Source organism: Spermophilus citellus, assembly GCF_964194105.1.
Source record: "Spermophilus citellus genome assembly, chromosome: 13".
Lineage (NCBI taxonomy): Eukaryota > Metazoa > Chordata > Mammalia > Rodentia > Sciuridae > Spermophilus > Spermophilus citellus.
In genome coordinates this window covers 89,804,543-89,822,665 of record NC_138193.1, presented here as the reverse complement: position 1 = coordinate 89,822,665, position 18,123 = coordinate 89,804,543, and the positions used below count along the sequence as shown (strand labels likewise).

General features: G+C 38.1%; 1 protein-coding gene across 4 annotated transcripts in view; it reads left to right on the top strand.

Moving 5' to 3' along the window:
- LOC308632566 (uncharacterized protein) overlaps positions 1-18,123 on the top strand; it is a 540,150-nt gene that overhangs the window by 24,472 nt on the left and 497,555 nt on the right. For 2 of the 4 annotated variants that reach the window (XR_014018587.1, XR_014018589.1), the window contains 2 exons: positions 11,071-11,326; positions 13,803-15,652. The exons of 1 other annotated variant lie outside the window; for it this stretch is intronic. The gene's annotated coding sequence lies outside the window, so the exon portion shown is untranslated. Of the gene's footprint in view, positions 1-11,070; positions 11,327-13,802; positions 15,653-18,123 lie in introns of those variants that run through there. One more of the 4 variants, XR_014018588.1, reaches the window with a different exon arrangement.

Here is an 18,123-nt window from a genome sequence, read left to right as displayed (position 1 = left end):
TCAGAAGTTCTCCAATGGCTGTAAGTGAGTAAAGAAGCTCACGCTGACATCAGGATGGAGAGACCTAGTGTTGAGGGCAGCCTTGTGCCCGTGAGCTTGCTGGGGACAGTCCAGGAAGGAGCCAATTGTTCTTGTTCTCTTTGGAGCACCTGAGCAACAGCTTGTATGACCCATAGGATTCAGGAAAAATATAACAGAGATGTGAGAGAAAAGAACAAAAGGCTATTCCTTTCCTGAATAGCTGGGCACTGAATATTGTTTAAGTGTTCAGAAGCAAGACACTGAATTCCAGTTACTGGCTTGTTATTGTTACTCTATAAAATTACAAGTTCTGAAATAAAATTATTTTGCTGTTGGTCCTTAAGACCTGGTGTTTGTCAACTGTGGCTCTTGCTTTAGGGAAGTTTGGCTTGTTTACTTATTTTTTCATCAAGAGAACCTCTAGGCCAGTCCTCTTTCAATAAAGACTGTCCTGTGATGGAAAATTCTCTCCCCTAGCATTTCTCCTGTATCGGCAGAGAATGAACTTAGAGTGGAGTCCATTCGTCAGGGAGTTTGGAGTCTGAAGAAGGGGAGCCCTGTGCTCTGGGGTGTCCCCCAAATCCCTGGATTCTGTGGCGGTGCCTGGTGTATGATATGGTGCTTCCTGAATCTCAGTCCAGCAAGAACTACACAGATGTATTTCGTCTGTGTTATTAATAATGTTTTTCATTAAATAAATTTAAAATTTACTTTAGAAAATTATGTTCATTCTAAGTAATTCAGATAATATCAGATTTTGAGTGCCAGATTTTGAGTTTTCCCCCCTGCCTCCATAAAGCACATACAATAAATTGGTAACTCATAAAACACTCATAAAACACCAAATTAAATGATCACGTGTCTGTCAAACAATATGGGCCCCGGCATAGTGTCTTTAAACAGTCCTGCAACGTAAACCTCAATGGTCAGTAGCCCTGGCTGAAATCCAGAGGTGAGTAAAGGATCATGGAGGGACCCCCATGTTCTTCCTGTGGCTGCTGGGTCAATATGCAGAAGTAAGAGGGTCTCAGTGAACGAAGGGCCAAGAACACACACTTTTTTGTTTCCCCAGAAAGAGGATGATAAGTCCAGAAAGTTAAAGTAAATGCCAGCTTTGGTGTGGCCATGGAGAAATGACTCCAGAGGCTGAGAGAGCTTTTGTGTATCTTTTGCCCAATGAATGGCTCAGGAGATGAAGCCCCAGCACAGCATGAGGTCAGGATCAAAGGGGCCAAGCAAGGACTTGCATCCTCTCAGGAAGCCCAGCCCCCAGGCTGATCTTGGCTGCTGGAGGGTAAGGGGTGGGGCAACCAGATTTCCAAATAACTGAGTCTAATTAGCTCACATTGTCTGAAAGGCAGAGATGCTCAAAGGTCATACATAGGTTCATAGCTCGTGAAGATTTAGGAGTCTTGTTGATGAGCACATGGCTCTGTTATCTTTATTGGATAATACAGAAAATAAGTGAAGAAAGTCTGTGAATATTCCGTAGTTGCTTTTAGCAGCAACTACAGGGAGAAATCAGAATGACAGAAATGCAGTTATAGTGGCACTTCGATTAATAAAGCCCATGGGAAACATGTCCTTTTACAAGGAAATCACCATGTTTGAGAAAATACAAAACAAAACAATTATAAATCACAAAGTTGCTTGTATGCACTTTCACTTGACTGGGGAGAAAAAAAAAAAGCTAACAAATAACAAATCCAAGCAATCAACCAAAAACCTGTTTCACAGCTTGTGTTGTCTCCTCTCAGTTTGAGGTGAATAAAGAATTGTTGGAGTACAATTTTTTTTTTTGAGCCACTACTCTAACCTTTCAGCAGCTTTCCTAGTCTTTTGCCTGCAAACCCTAGCATACTCTCCTCTCCTAAACCTAGTGTTCACTCCCTCCTGACCCTCCATGTTGAATACCTTTTTAAATTTCTTCTTCTTCCTCATCAAAGTGTAGAAAAATCCAGTAACCCCAACCATTTATCCTTATTGATTGTTAACTGCTTATATTCTAACTCAAGATATCTGTAAATATGTCCCCAGAACAGATTTTCAGATGTTCATGGGTATTTAGCAACCACAAGACAAAAGGTTGCATGTCAAATGTGGTTCCCGAAAGGTACGTTTAAGTTCTAAACCCCTGGTACTCATGGTCATGACCTCATTTAGAAATTTAGAAATAGGGTCTTTGCAGATATAATTAATTCAGGATATTAGGAGAAGATCATTCTGGTTTTGTGGTGGGCCCTAAATCCAATGATAGTATCCTTATAAGGGCAGAACAAGAAGAATACACAGAGACACACAGGGAGAAGAAGGCTACATGAAGGAGGAGGTGGAGATTGGAGTGAGCTTACCAGAAGCCAGGGAATGCCAGGTCTGCAAGAACCTGAATGAAGCAAAGAAAGGCTCTCCCTTGAGGACTTTGGAGGGACATGGCCCTACTGACTCTTTGGTTTGGACTTCTGATCACTAGAATTGGCAGTGAACTTGTTTTAAGCTACCTGGTTTGTGATAATTTGTTTTGGTATCCCAAGGAAACTAACAAAACACTTTATTTCGAATTGGAGAGTGATAACTTGGGCTTTGGCCTTTTATTTTCAAAAAAAGATTAGGCATCTGTAAGCAGTGAACAGATATTTTTGAGATCATAGTCTTAATTCTATACTTTGATCACTTAAAATCAATTTGATTTTTGAGGCAATTGAGGGATAAAGAGCATAAGAAATACCCATGATTTCTATCTGAAACACAGTTCTCTTTATTTTTTGGTCCCTTTCCAATGTTTCTGTCTTCTTCACCTTCCTCGCCTGACCAATTACAAACTCTGATCGGTTAACTCCCTATATCAACCCAATCCATCCTTTTATCTGCCAATTTACTGCTGTATCTGAGTCCAGCCTCCATCACTTCTTGCTTGAGCTGCTGGAATATCTTAAAGGACCTTTCTGCATTAACTCTTGCTCTGCTTAGGAACATTTTGCAGCTGGAACCTGTTATGTATACCCTTCTTCTTGAACCACCATTCAAAACGTTAGATAGGAGAGAGGGCATGGGGAGGCTAGCACCCTTCAAACCCACCTCACACCTTCCTGTGAGGAGAATCTGGGCCATCTTGTTGTTAAAGGGAGAAAGCTAAACTACTACAGGGGAATTCAAGACTCTGAAGGGAATGTCCCCCATCCTAGGCATGAGCAATAACCCAAGGAACTTACTTGAAGTTAACTCATTGAAAGTTAAAATGTCATTAGCATTGTGGTTTGCTCTCTTTCTATGCATTTTCTGGTGGAAAAGAAACTTATGTACGGACAGTAGGGAAGAAGTTATGTGAAATTCTTCTCATCTGTCAATCAGTGTGCCAGTCCACCTCAGATCCAGCCATGGGAGAAGGTTACCACTACCACCACATCATGTTTAAAGAGGTATAGGAAAGAAGAGAAGGTATAGAAGACAAAAATCAGCTAAGAAACACTGTAGTCTTTGTTTCTATAATTAATCATTTTTCTCCACTTTGTACTTCATGATTCTTTTGTCTTCAGCCATAGTGGCACCCCTTTCTCCTCAGAAAATCCTGACTAAGCTTCTCCAGAAATCTTCACCATGATTGATTTTAGAACCATCAGCAGAAGAGTCTCTACAAAAGAGTTCAATGAGGTTAAACTTCCTATTTTCCTGTTGCTCTATTTTACTTGGCCACTGGCCTGGAAGAGATCAGCACTCCAGGTGCTAAATGCCCCTTTACTAGTTTTTCCACAACATTTGTCCAATATAATAGTTAGTAGAAGTGTGTTTGCAAATGCAAAGTGTGATTAAAAAAAGACAGATCCTTTAACAAGGCCTCTGGCCTTGAGCTGGGCTTCACAGAGATGTCTACATTTCTAAGATAAGAGAAGCTACCAATTGGGCTCCATGGTAACAGCTGGCCGGAGGGAGGAAAGAAAGAGGAGAAGAAGCTCTCCCCTTCTCAGGTGTTGTCCTTGAAGGGATAACTTGCCCAGAACAGTGAAAGAAAAAGCTGCTTTTGTGTGAACTTCTGCAGACTGTGAACTTCTGAGCCCCTCCTCTTTCATGCTGGGTATAAAGTTCTGAAATTGCCTGAATTCAGGATTCAGGGGGATTGATTGATTACAGCAAGTTTTGCCCTCTGAATCTGGCTATAGCTAGAAAATCCTGCTTCCTGTTCCTATTTGGTGTCTTACTTCATCTGTCCCCTGCAACATCGCCACTTCGGATATTCAGAACTCTTTATCAGTATTCTGTCTCAGTTTATAAGAGATCTAAACCCCATCTGTGCATGGCCGCTGTTGTTTTCCAGTGAATTTTACCACTAGATATGGAAGTATAGTAAGGTCTGTTAGGGATCATTGTGAATGGAAACTCTGCTTTGCTCTTAATGATCAAGACCACTCCCACTATGCTGCACCCTAACACCTTTTTGGCTTTTTATCTGGGGAACCCAAATGATAAATCTCAGCTTCTAATTTAGTAGTGCCATCAGGTGCCTAGTGAATGCTACTTCTGAAACATAAGGACCCTTGGGGAAATGGGGTGCTAATGCTTTAGATGAGTTGTTAGGAGTAGTAGTGAGAGATGTTTCTGGCTCCTACTTGTTGGTTTAAAAACCTGTATGTTTTTGAATAGGCTAGAAACAGCAACATATGTTGGTTTCTGGTTCAGAGTACTATATTTTATATCTCCTTGGAGAATGCTTCAGGGTCACCAGTTGGTGTCTAAGTCAGTGGACTTAGACTGAGTCAGTAGGCCATTCTCTGTGAGGTTAGTTGCTTCTGGGTGATAGCATATGTAGTAAAATGGAATCTCATGGGCATTGACTTACTATCACATTTTTTTTCACTGCAAAGTGATTTCCTCAATCAGAAGAAATAGTGTGTGCTTTAACCATGATGGTGATTATAGTGTTTAGTAGGCCGATTGGTGAAGTAGTTACCAGGTATTGTGATCAATGATGAAAGATCTAAACCCAGAATAAATGAGGGCAAGGAAATCACAAGCACTTTTTCTCTCCATGATAGATGAGATACAATTTTTTTTTTCCATATTCTTGGTTGCAGCCATTTTATTTACTTTTACTTATAAGGTGATGAGAATTCAACTTAGAGCCTTAGCAGGTATTTTAAGGCAGGGTTTATCCTGCAATAGTGGGTTTTAGCCCAGTAAGTGGGACATTTGCATTTATCTTTGTATACAAGGTCATATCAATTGATGAATCATATGTACATTTTTCCATGAATGTAAACAATATACTGACAAATCTTTTTTTTTTTTTTTACTTTATTTTTCTGGTGCTGTGAGAAGGCAGCTTGAACTTTGAACTGAGAAGCAATCCCCTAATGTCCAATACAAATAAAATGTGAGGCACAGGTGTAATATTAAAATTTTCTTGTATTTACATTTAAAATTACAAGAAACAGTTGGATTTGATTATAGTGACAAAACCCAATACATCTACAATATCATTATATGACCAATATAAAATTACTTGTGTGTGTGTGTGTGTGTGTGTGTGTGTGTATGTGTACACATGTATATACATATTCTCTTAATTTGTTAGATAATGATACTCAAAAACCTAGGATTTGTGCTCGGTATGGTGGTTTACACCTGTAATCTCAGTGGCTCAAGAGGCTGAGGCAGGAGAATAGCAAGTTCAGACTCAGCCTCAGCAACTTAGTGAGGCCCTAAGTAATCTAGTGAGACCCTGTCTCAAAAAAAAAAAAAAAAAAAAAAAAAAGTAAAAAGGGCTGGGGATGCAGGTCAGTGGTTAAGTGCCCTTAGGATCAATCCTTGGTACCAAAAAAAGAAAAAAAGAAAAAATAGAGTTTGTGTCTATCTAATGCTTTTCTCCAAGAGGAATAATATCCTTAAGAGAACACTTTAGAAACTTAGGAAGGATTTTCAATAAAGTTGGAAAATGAACGAAGGCTTAATTTTGGAAATCAAGAACCAACAATATATTTTTAACTTCTCTGCATTGGAGAAAGGTGAAATCATGAAATACTGCACCCCACAGGAACAGTGATAAAGCACCATGCTATGGAAACAGTGCAAATAAGACTACATCTGTATCATGAGTGATAAAAGTGGAAAATTTGAAACCCATACAAGAAGGTATAGAACAGAACATGAAAAAAAAAAGAATATGAAGCTCCATGCAAAATTATTCCATGCAGAAGAATCTATAGTAGCCACAAATTAAAAATAGGTTTCATGATTGTGGTATATATGCATTCAGAGAAAACAATTAGATGAGCTACAACTAAAGCTGTCAGGAGGCTGGCTGGTCTCCTTGGGGTATGGTACCATATAGAGATCTTTGTGTTGATCTGCAATTGCAAGTAGGACCCATAGATATGCAACAGTGACAGCCTTGGTGAGAAGCAATGTGTATACTTGCATAATTTCTATTCCTTTTCTGTGGCCTCTTTGTTCCTGAATCCAATGAGGAAGCATGGGTGAAAGGAAAAAGAGACTATCAAGTACCTGTTCATACAAACTCCTTTCCCGTGAGGGCCGTCTGGTTATCATTCATACAGAACAAAAATAACCTTACACTATGAGTCCATTCCGATATATCCATTTACAGAGCTTGTTCCCAAATTTGCTTTTCCTGAATCCTCGTAGGAATTTGACCTTTTCAAGTTTTTGATAATCTGGCTGGCCCATTAACCACTGCCCATGAACTGATAAAAAATTTTTATTTTAGGTCTGTGTTTCTAAGCAAATAGGCCCATAAGAAGGACTACTCAAATGTTTACCCACTTCAGTAGCCTACTTCTGGGTGCCAGCAGGTTGGATAAAAGTATTTGCAAGTAATGGAGAACTTCTCTCCAACTTCAAGCCTGTTGATGGAGAGGTCATAACTCAGCCCTTAGGACTAAGGTTTCAGGAGTGAACACACCAGGACTTTGATGAGCCACCTTATGGCTTCAGGATGTACCTACACCTGATTTCATAAGTACAATGTTCGCTTGATGCTGGGGTGCTGCTGGGCATATCTGTATTTGTGGTTGTTGAAATCTAATAACATTTCTGTGTCCCCTGGTTTCCTCTGATGAGTCATTCATTCTCAACAGGGGCTCAACAGCAAGTCAAGGGCTCTTTCTTGAAGTGGAAATGGTTACATAACAAAAAGTGCATGATTTTACTACTTAAATCTGTGATCCCCCTTTCCCTTTGAGGATATCTATAAGGTTCTTACACTGTTCTATTGCTCTGTAGAGAATTCAAGCACCATTGGGTTCTCTGGGTTGAGAACTCTCAGCTTTACCCACTGCAGTCTTTGGGAGGTGGCAGTAAATGTCATAGATAGAATCCTAGTGTAGGTCCCTCTTTCTTCCATCCTTCCTCCTTTCACCTTTGCCTTTCTATTTTCCTTCTTCATGTATTTATTGAATTTTCTCTACTTCAATCTGTCCTGCATGACCATAGAGAGACCCTGTCTCTCACTTCTAAAGCTTAATACAATCTTTGCCCTTTCTCCCCCTGTATCCCAAGACTCTCACACATAACTTTTGTAATTCTGGCACCTTTGACATTATGATAGTCAGCACTTAATTCATTTTTCAATACTGTAACTCTTCCTTATTCTAGAGTTCTGGAACACATCATGTAACTCTCCTATATCCCTTGACCTTTGTCAGGAATAAATCTGTTATGGTCACATGTCCTCTTTGCTGATGGAAGTGTCACATTTAAGTAGAATTTGTTTTGGGATTTGGTGTGGGGAAAAAAATTGTAGGGAACTAGGATTCTTGCTCTGTTATTATTTGAGAGATGCTCTCTCTGAGAGCAGGATATTTGTTTCTTCCGACCATAAACCCATCCTCATAAATTGGCCTAAAAGGCCCTACAGCTCATTTGGTTCATCACACCAAGAAAGCTGGGTTATCTTTAGTCTTTTGTCTCAGCTGGCACCAAAGGCCTGAAGAGATGGGCCTGCTGTTACTCCTCAGGAAGCTTTAGATTCATGGCTTCCCTCTCCATCGGTTTAGCCAGGCATTCTACTTCATTTCTCCATCCTAAAATTCTCCTCTTTCTTAATTTTCATTCAGACAAAATGCCATCCTCTAATATACATCATTCACATATATTTATGAACTAATTTTGTGTGTGTTCCATTATTTACAAACAACTCAGCTGCCCTCGTTTCTCTCTCTGGGAATTAGTATCTCTTTTTGTAGCATTTTACTCTTTGTCACACATTCCCTTCACTTTCTGAAGCCCCAAACTTGGAGCATCATCTCAGAGCAATCTCAGTATTTTTTTCATACCATTTCTTTGCTTGGTGGATTAAGATTTTGGACACATACCCAAACAGTGATATTTGTGCTTTCTCCTGGATGAGCTTGTAATATAAACTTCTTTCTAATTTGCTATTCTTGTTTGCCCCTTGGTGCTCTTTATCATTATTAGTTCCCTATTTCTTCTTGTCCCTTGGGCATGGTGAGTGTCTCAGTTGAATGAGTTAGCATTTTTCACACAGAGTTTTGTATAAATTTATCTTGCTTGTGTTTCCAAGATCATTTTATGTTTTTTTTTTTTTTTCCGATGTGTTTTATTTTTATCTTTGCTTACTGGTATTTGCAGCATTTCTCAGATTAATAGCATTAGAAAAATCTCATTAACTTGCTGATCATTCTTTGTCCCAGATCTTTATTAAGATATAAAAATTTAACACCAATTCCTTTATTACCCCTCTAGTCGTTTGAATTTCACACAAGTCTTTGAGGCAAAATAAGAAGGACCCTGTAGGTGTGTCTGTCAGTTCTAGTAATACTTTACCTTGCATGTCATCTAGAGTCACTAATTTATACATGCCCTTACATTTTCTTAATCTTCCTTCACTTCCACTACTTTTCTGTCAGAAAGTCTTTTTATAAGATGATCACTATTTATTATCTATGTAAAAAAATTATTTCATTGGTGAAAATGGAACCCCCTCCCCCCAATCTCCATAAATTGTCATAGAGGGTGGGGGGATTAATCAACATTTATTATGTTTTAATATGTAACATTATTTCATTCAATAGACAGTACCCCCACATCAAGAGGTTTTATGGCTTCTGTTTTGTAGCTTTTAAGGCTGAGGTGCAGAGAAGTTCAGTAGCCTTATTCTTGGCACTTGGCAAAGCAACCCAGCTGGAATTTGCATGCAGGTCCAGGGAGCATCGACCACACCAACCGACTCTGGAGTGTCTATCATCCAGCAGTCAGTAAGACTTCTCTGTGGCCTACTGACTGTGAGTCAGTGGCTTTGGTTGACCTGGTGAAAGTTGAGAAAGCATCCTCCAGGGGAGTCGTATACCATGGAGGAATCAAGCAACCACAGTGTACTATCAGAAGGATTTCAAGAATCTCATGGGGAAGGTCTAAAGTTCTGGTTTATAAAACACCTGTGTGGCTACCTCTTCCCTTTTCGACCTCCGTTTTCTGACCTTTTACTAGTCCCCTACAAGTTATCCCAGATTTTCTGACTGTGCATGTCTGTGTGTGTTTGCTGCAAGGATTCTGGTCTGTTTAGAACAGTGCCACCTTGAGACATGGTATTATTCCTTCGAAGATCATGGATGTCTTTTGTCACCATGGACTCTGATGGGCATGAATTTCACTTTCTCAGGAGAAAGTGAACAGAACAGGCTAAAGAAAGGCACAGGGAAACATGATAGCAAGTAAGCATGTAAAGGACTGATTTAGTCAACCTGAGAGAGGGGTTTTGTCCAAATGCGGTCAGGTTTGCCATATCTGCTTTATGAGGTTCTCTGTCACACACCATTGGAATAAGACTTCTCTTGTGGTATCCCCTGAACTTACTATTCCAGTCATGCCCGCTCTCCATTGTCATCCACACTTTGACCTTAGGTGACACCTTTTCTGGGGCTTAGAACTTGTTCCTCTGGGTTTCAGCATTGGATCAACCCTCCCAAGTTTCATGCTGTACTCCAGTTGCTTGGAACCAACTCAGCTTAATCAAATTCCCGGTTATTGTGTTAATTCAGACTAGAATCAGGTAGATTGAGGGTTGGTCTCTTGGAACAGGGAGGAACCAAAGATCAAATGTTGGACACTGTATTCTATTATAGACACCCATAAATTTGTCTAGATTAAATTATGTACCCCAACTAATCAACATATACTTTCATGTAATCCACAGCCCAGTTGTGCTAGGGCAGTGGAATAGGTTGCCAAGAGACGAAAGACGACACCCAGAGATAGGACATGAGATAAAAGGTTTATTAATAAATGCTTATGGAGGAGATCCATGGCAATGGGATCGACAGGTACACCTCTATTTCACACAGTGTCTTTGTTGCTTTGCCGGAAAATGGTGCTTCCATTCACACATGAGGATTTGCCCTGGGGTGGCCACATGAGTGAATACTTCCTTTTCCACAGTGCTCTGATCCACATCTGTTATCACAGAGAGCAAGTTTTTATAGGTTAGATTACAGAATGGCTTAGGTTGCTTTCTCCCCACTTATGACCAGCAGGCAGGCAAGAAAGCAGCTCTCTACAGAAGACATTAATTTGTCTTGATTTCCAACATGCATGAAAGAAAGCCATGTCCTTCAAGATAATGTGTATATGGACATTCTGACCCAGTTTGCTCTTATTGTTCCCTTTACTTGGCTAAGTTTTTGTGAATAGAAAAGGGCATTGAGGGATATATTGTTTTACTGTCCTCTTTTCCTTTAAGGATGATACACTTCAACTCTCAGTATCTTAAAGTATTGTGTTGGGCAATTATAATGATATAGGTAATCTCAGTAGAGTTGTTGGAGTTAGCAAATAAAAATATAGAACACTCAGTTAGTTTGAATTTCAGGTAATACTAATCTTTGAGTTTATGTTCTAGAGGTTGCACAAAACTTTCTAGATTGCATAGAAACTGTGTGGGTGTTAAGTGCATCCACACACTGTAGCTGACAACCTCTACTCCTGAGTGAACTTGAAATATTTCATGGGATATGCTTGTATATTGTTTGCCTGAAATTCCAATTTTAGCTAAGCATTCTCTGTTTTGTCTGACAATCCTAGACCCAAGGAAGATGCCTTAAGGAGTGGAGTAACAGCATTGTTGGGAAACAGATGAACTGCAGCTATACCACAAAGCTCATAATGAGGGCCAGATGAATGTCATGAGAAACAGACTCTGCCAATGGAAGAACCCACAGGTCTTCCATAGTCATATGCATAAAATGTGCACAGGGAGGGGAATGGATTTCTGGTGGCGAAGGGCCTTGAGCAAATGTATGGAGGTGCAGAAGCTCAAGATACTCTCTGTTGGAGGATGGTAAGTAGACCTGGTTAGGAGAGTAAAGTGGCGATGAATTGAAGAGGACACCGATATTGAACCCTAAATCTGTTGTTAGTGTGCAGCCTTTAAATTTTTTTTACCAGAGGGCAGAAAAACTGTGAATTATGTTTATGAAAGAACATTGTTTTCCATAAAGGAATCTGAAGGAAGAGAGAAAAGTACCTATATCATTATAATTGCCAACACAATACTTTAAGATACTGAGTGTTGAAGTGTGTCATTCTTAAAGGAAAGAAGGACAGTAAAACAATATGTCCCTTAATGACCCTTTCTATTCACAAAAACCTAGCCAAGTAAAGGGAACAATAAGAGCAAATTCCCAACACCAGATTTTTTTTTAAAGAGAGTGAGTGAGAGAGAGAGAGAGAGAGAGAGAGAGAATTTTTTAATATTTATTTTTTAGTTTTCGGCAGACACAACATCTTTGTATGTGGTGCTGAGGATCGAACCCGGGCCACACGCATGCCAGGCGAGCGCGCTATCACTTGAGCCACAACCCCAGCCCCTCAACACCAGAATTTTTTAGTAGAGACAGGAGTAAGGCCATGCAGATACTCTCAATTTTAAGCAACTAAGAATTGCATATGAAGACCTGGATTTAGGGCTCTCTCTTTTTCCTTGAATTTTTTTTTTCCAGATTGCATAGAAAGTTTGAAAATGGTAAGAGTTGTACAGCTGACAGCCATTGCCTCGAATAGACTGCTCTCTTGGCCTCTTGTAACATTCAGAGTTTAGGACACAGGAAATTCAGTTACTGTTGAGGATATTTCTCCCCATGTGTTGGGGCAGTAGTGAGGGGCCATATGTCCCTCTGTATCAGGCCTGTCTGAGCCTGTGTGGTTCACATGGAGGGTCATAGAGATTTTACTGCTGCAAGAAAAAGACTTCGTTTAATCTACTGGACTATTGTCGTGGCTGGGGCAGCCCCCTCCTTGCTCATCTGTGTCTCTTTTTCAAGAGACATGCAGTGTAGTAGTGGCTTCTTATCTTGGTGCTTTCAACTTCTGAACTGTTTATTTTGTGAATTTTATAATGATTATTTTATTTCTTTATAAGTACGAGGACAAAATTTTCAAGGAAGCCCCATTCTGTGTGGTTAGTCTAGTGCTTTGATGTTGTCCTATGTGTAGGCAAACCCTCAAATTATGTGTCAAATTAACATCAGGCAAACACGAGCAAATCTCCAGCCTTATAATTTTCTGTGTGGATGAAATTGTTTTCATGTGTCCATATTTCTTTTGCTTCTCATCTGCAGGTTTTTATTTTCTTCTCTCTTTGTTAACTAATAAATTCTTGTTTTCTGGATGCGCCATGCTGGAATACCACCTGTCAGTGGTGCTGTGATAGCAATTTAGGTGTTAGAGTGGATGTTGGACTAAGTGACTTTAAAAGTTCCTCCCATTTATTAGAATCTGCTATTCTATTTCCTTGGTGGTTCAAAATAAAATGATATACTGATTTTCCCATAGTGCTCAGACATTGCAGCTGACAGAAATGGGCTTATAAATATTAATTGCTCACATATCCTACTTTTTGTTTAGGCTTAATCAGTAATATATTACTGAAATTTTTCTTTGGATAATGATGATATAATTTTGTTTAGAAACTGTTTACATAATGTTGGTTAATGAAAAATTCAGATGATTTTCCATGCTTTAGGCTACAAGGGCAACGTATTGGTGTGAAACACAATGGCATCAGAATTATAGAAAAATTAGATGTGCATGACAGCCATCATTCAGAGTTAGATTGATGGAGAAGTCGCTCTCCAACAGTGGGTGATGATCATCAGGACTTGGAATCAGCGAGGAAGCTTTTAAAAAACATTGGCTGCTAGTTCCAGCCTTGGGAATTTGGGATGTGACATTGCAATCCTTTCTTACCTCAGGGAAAGTGGGACTCTGCCTTCTACCCGCCTATCAAAATGTGGGCACTCTTCACACCTACCAGCATTGGTGAGCAAGCACGTAGGCTGGGGTTATCCTGGGAAACAACCATTTTGGAGTCCCAAACATAGTTTCAGGAATCCCTTCTCCCCTACTTTCTGTCAAATGCTTTTAATTTATCTATCATTCCTTCCTCAATGTGCTAAATTGAATACTTATCATACCCTGCTACTCCTGATGACATCTCTTTTTGCTGTGCATTAGTAAAATCGCTCAATTCAGCCATTACCAAAAATGCAGAACTTCTTCCAAGCCATCTCTTCTTTTCTGAATCCTTATAAGAAAGCCTCAAGATGGTGGATGGGATTCTGAAGATAAAGATCAGCTTACCAATGCACGGCGCCAAATTGGGAAGTGTTTCTGTAATATTATGTATATTTCAATAGCCTTATAAATCTGCAGAATAGTATTCCATTTCACTTTGTAGCTTAGTCAATAGGTTGTTTACATTTGGGGCAGGTTGAAATTAATGAGTAAAGATTTTTTTCTTTTTGCTTCTTCCCTAGACTTTCCTGAAACCGTTAAATACATTGCTCCCGTTCTGCATTCTCTTTCTAAAGGAAGACACCATTTCATGCTCAGCCTGACTTATTTCAACTTACGCAGGCCTAGGAAGACTCATGTTGACTTGTTTGTTTTTCTTTTGGTGCAGGTTTCACTCCATCTTTAGTAATTGCTTTTGGAAAAGACACTTAACAGAAAAGCAAACTGTTGCACCTGAAGATTGATTATACCTTTTCTTCCATTTCTCTGTCCTTATCAATTTTGTGTGACATTTGTGAAAGTCAATATATTGTTCATTTTTCATGACTTTCATGAAGAAAATACTCAGCTATGAGAATCTTTATAAAAAATCAAGGACTCCCCACCCCCAAAATCATTATTGAACATATTGTTTCCCAGAAATATTCTCTAATATTACTGGCATATTATAAAAGTGTTTCTTTCTTTTCCTCAGATTTTATGTATGAATATTTCTGAAAATTTAGAAACTGAAAGAAGATTTACAAAGAACACAAAAGTCATTTGCAATTTCACCATCTAGAGATGAACATTATTCACATACATGCTATAATCACTGATAAATTATATACTGGTACATGCATCAAACACGACTTTTTTGAACACCAGTGATAGCATGTTCACCCAATTCTGCATTGATTTTACCAGCATATCTTGTAATTACTCCTTATCAGTATATATAGAGCTACTTTATTCTTTTTAAGAGGTTATATATTATCTCCTTGTATTAAAGTCCTTTAGTGTATTTAACTAGTTTTTAAATTGATATCTAGTTGTCTCATTTTTAAAAATTAAAACTATGTTACTGAGTATCTCTGAATCTACAATTTTTTATCCAAATGTGAGTATATGTGTAGGATAATTCTAGAAATAGAATGTAGAGTCAGAGACTATGCATTGTGAGTTCAAGGAATATTGCCAATTATTCTTCAGAGAGTTTGCCTTAACGAATCCTTCCATTGAACTATTTGACAGTGACTGCTCTGCCACACTCAGACTACCAAACACATTGAATCTTGTCATTTATCATAGATGATACTTGTTTCATCATTTAATTTGCATTTATCATTATGGAAGAGTTTGCAGATCTTTTGCTATGTAGGAGAATTATTTTAATTTTCTCTATATTCACTCTTTATACCAGTCAACAATTTTTATATATTTTAATCATCTTTATAAAATTTGTTTTGGGGACCCTTTAAAAAGGAAAGTAAACTAGCTGTTTAATTCCAATGTACTTCCCCCCCCCCACCATTTTGTTGTGGGTGTTGTTAATGTATATCTACTAACAACAAACAGGTATTTTAAAAGTTTTTATGTTATTAGTATTAGTATTAGCTTGTGTGGACTCTAGGTTTTTTATTTTTTTGTGGAACTATATTCTTTCTTCCAAGATTACATATAAAATCTTTCTCTATGTTTCATATTAACTTAGTAAAGTTAAAATTGGACACATTAGCTATTAAAGTGTTGTGTTTTATTTTTGAGATGGTCATCTATTTGACTATATATTTTAAAAAAACCTATCTTCTTTGTTTTGAATGACACATTTATCATCTATGAATTTATATTTGCGTCGGTCTCTGTAGTGTCTATTCAAGTACATTTATTCATCTATTTGTGTGCCAATATCTTGTTGTTATAGCTACTGCAACTTTAAAATGTCTTAATACCTGGTAAAATGCCCTTTATTACTTTTCTTTACCAGAGTTATCTTCTTTTAAAAATAGCATTTAAAAATATTTTTTTGGTATTTTTATGTTTTTCTACATTTTGGATATTTGGTTTATTTCCAAGTTTAAACCATTATGAGTAATGATTTTGAGATTTACTGTCAAACATGTTTGGATTTTCTTGTAAATAATCATTTACTACACATTCTTTGCAAATGAATCTTAGATGTAGAACTATTGTGTAAAAATAAATAAACTCTTTAAAAGGATCTTGATACATATTGTCACATTCTTTCTAGAACCTAGAAGTATATGAGAATAAGTATTAGTTGTCTATTGCTGTATAAAAAATTATCCCCAAATTTAGCAGCTTAAAATAGCAAGCATTTATCATCTGCCAGTGTCTGTGGGTCAGATCCAATGCGTATTCACCTAGGCAGGGCCTCTCCCAGAGATGCAGGCAAGATGTTGGCCATGGTATGCTACCTCAAGGCTCACTGAGAGAGGATTTATTTCCACACTCACCCAGGTAGCTGTTGGCAGACCTCAAGGTCCTTGCTGGCTTATGTCCAGAGATATCCATTCCATGTCTCGTGTGTCTCTCACAACATGTCAACTCACAATATGGACTTTGGCTTCTCTCAGAGGGATTTGGGGAGAGTGAGAGAGAACAAGCAATAGGCAAGCTCAATTTGTTTGTAAGTGATCTTAGATATGACATTTCATACCCTTTCTCTATTTTATTCGTTAGAAGAGAGTTACTCAGTCCAGTCCACACTTGAGGGAAGAAAAATTATTGCATGAGGTATGAATATGAGGAGCAGGAATTACTGGGGACCATCTGAGAGGCTGCTACCAAAAACTCTAGTTCCATTACATCATTCCCAGCATGGTTCTTATATTTTTAAAAGCATTTCAGCTTGATATGTAAAAATAATCACATCTCACTAGAATTTTTATTTGTCTTATGACTAATGAAAATATATTTTATTTATTGTTTGTTGGTTGTTTGTAATTTTATTCCTCAAATTACTGTACTTATTTCCCCCATTTTTTGAGGATCTTAGTCACTCTGACTTCCACATATATTTGTAATGCTAATTTAATTTGAAATTATGACCCTTTCATGGAAGGGAGGGTGCTTTGATAACTTTAGGATATTTCTTTTTTGCTGCTGTGACCAAAAGGCTCAACAACACCAACATTTGGGGCTCCCAGTTTTAGAACTCTCAGTCTATAGATAGCCGAATCCATTGCTGTGAGCTAAAGATGAGGCAGAAAAACATGGTGGGTGTGGCAGAGGACAGCAGCTCAGGACAGGGAATCAGGAAGCAAAGAGAGAGAGCTCAGCTCACCAAGGATAAAATGTAAACCCCACAGGCTTGTCCCCAGTGACCCACCTCCTCCAGCCAAACCCTACCCACCTACAGTCCCCAACCAGTTAATCTCTATCAGGGATTAATGCACTGATTAGGTAAATGCTCTCATAACCCAATCATTTCACCACTAAACTTTCTTGCATTGCCTCACAAATGATCTTTTGGGGACTCCCTCATATCTAAACCATAATAGGAGTTGAAGGAACTCTGTAGCTCATTTTACTTTGTGGCTCAATGCAAGTACTTGTTTCTTATCAAAAAGACAGGATTATTAATTATGGCTACCATTGGTGGTTACTACTGAAACTCTCAAGAAAAATAATGAGAAATTTGACATTTATTCCTCCAACTGCCACTATCTTTGTAATAACATATTGACATTTAACGCTTTTAAAACTTGATACAGATGATCTAGCAATTTGCAAGCTAATCATTAATATCTAACTTTTTTTTGTGTGTGTGTGCAAAATTGGTTAAAACTAATTAAACTCCCTTGCCTCAGAATTTGCAGACCATTAAAATTCTTATGTATTAAAAGTTTCCAAGATGGCAAACTCTCAGATATATTTTTAAAAAAGTGAGTCTTGCTTAGAAGATCAAGAATTAAATAGCAATAAGTAACACTACTTGAAACTGCAGGATGCTTATTATTTCTTAAGACAACAAAGAATGTTATATAAGAAACAGAAAATCAGACTTTATTAGTCGATATGTGACCTTGGGCAAAACATTTAAGATTGTCAATTTCTTTGTCTACAGAAGGGAGACCTAGGACTTTGTTACATTTTCAGAATGCCAAAAACAATCTTATGTCTGTAAAACAAAAGATTTATGGGAATATTTCTGGTTTTGATGCTTGCTGAATTGTCTGTGTTGGAATTCAGCCTACTCCACTGATGGACAGCTTTTATTAGAGGATGCATCTTCCTTTTAAGCTAAAATCTGCCTTCTGCTAACTTCTACCTATTTATTATAATTTTGTACTCTGGATCCACACTAATTTTGTGTTCTACTGTACTTAAGATATTTGTAATAAGCTCCTCAGTTCCCCCGTATGATTTTATTTTATTTATTTACCTGTATGATTTTGTTCTATTTATTTGCTTTTTGGTGATGTTGGGAATCAAATCAAACACTCTGCCACTGAGCTGCATCTCTAGTCTCCCCTTTCTGATTTTTTTAAAATCTGTGCTTAACAATACTTTTTTTTTAAAATTTAGGAAAAATTCAAAGAACCTGGGGAGTTATCATTT